A 949-nucleotide genomic window follows, 5' to 3' on the forward strand; every position below is an offset into this window, starting at 1 on the left:
CACACACACACACACACACACACACACACACACACACACACACACTCAGCGGTGACATTTTATCAGCCTGAAAATCACTTTTGTCCCTTTAAACTTCAAAACACACACATCTTGGAATATTTGCACATCCCATTACTGACAGGAATACTGATAACTGTAATCGAAAGCAAGAGAGGGTATACTGTAGGTGTGTCATAGTGTAAAAATAAAGTATATTTCCTGTCCACAGGCCTGTACATTTTCATATGATGGTCTGCAAGTTTATGTATCTGTACAGCATGCCTGTGTGACACATAACCACGCCACCAACGCTAAGCTCTGGCTGATCACTGGCCCAGTCAGCAAGGGGCTGGTGAAGAACCTAGGATAAGCATCTATCAACCAAACAACCACAATCTATTCCGATCCTCTAATCTGAGAGGAATAAACAGGTGAGCAGAGCATGAAAGCGGGGCATTTATCAGCCAGACTTTCCTTTACCCCAAATCTGAGGGAGAGCTAACCATGTGAGGGATACAGAGGGGACAAGTTAGCTTCAAAGCCCTGGAGAAGTTAAAGGGCTTTGGGTTTGGACAGCAGAAGCAAGGGGGACTTCACAGCCTTACCTGATGGGGTTTTTGGTCTGAGTTTCCAACACACAGAAGCCTCTCTGACTGTGTTTTCGTTTCAAGTGTCTGTTTGAAGTCAGCAGGCAGAAAGGTCACACCCTCTTGGTCACAGCAGGTTTGTCGAAGCAATGGTGGATGGCCAGACGCTATTGCTAATGTTCAGGCTTTCTTTCTTTGTATTCACAAAAATAATAAAGGAGAATGTAAAGCTATAGATCTGGTGCCTGGGCACCTGAAGAAGTTTTGGTGATTTACTCCTAGAATTCCAGGTATTTCCAGGGTTTTCCAAAGCTATACGTTTTTGGGATTTAGGGACTCCCGGGTCACAAGAAGAGCAATTC

The 949-nt window shown here is 44.6% G+C and overlaps 1 protein-coding gene across 1 annotated transcript in view; it reads right to left on the reverse strand.

Annotated features, from left to right (window-relative positions):
* Positions 1-725, reverse strand: part of zfhx3b (zinc finger homeobox 3b) — a 143,067-nt gene extending 142,342 nt beyond the window's left edge. Inside the window, exon 1 of the mRNA XM_005741600.1 lies at positions 606-725. The gene's annotated coding sequence lies outside the window, so the exon portion shown is untranslated. The remainder of the gene's footprint in view (positions 1-605) is intronic.
* Between the last annotated feature and the right edge of the window lie 224 nt (positions 726-949).

The sequence above is a fragment of the Pundamilia nyererei genome, unplaced genomic scaffold, assembly GCF_000239375.1.
Source record: "Pundamilia nyererei isolate P.nyererei 1_Seehausen unplaced genomic scaffold, PunNye1.0 scaffold00112, whole genome shotgun sequence".
Classification (NCBI taxonomy): Eukaryota; Metazoa; Chordata; class Actinopteri; order Cichliformes; family Cichlidae; genus Pundamilia; species Pundamilia nyererei.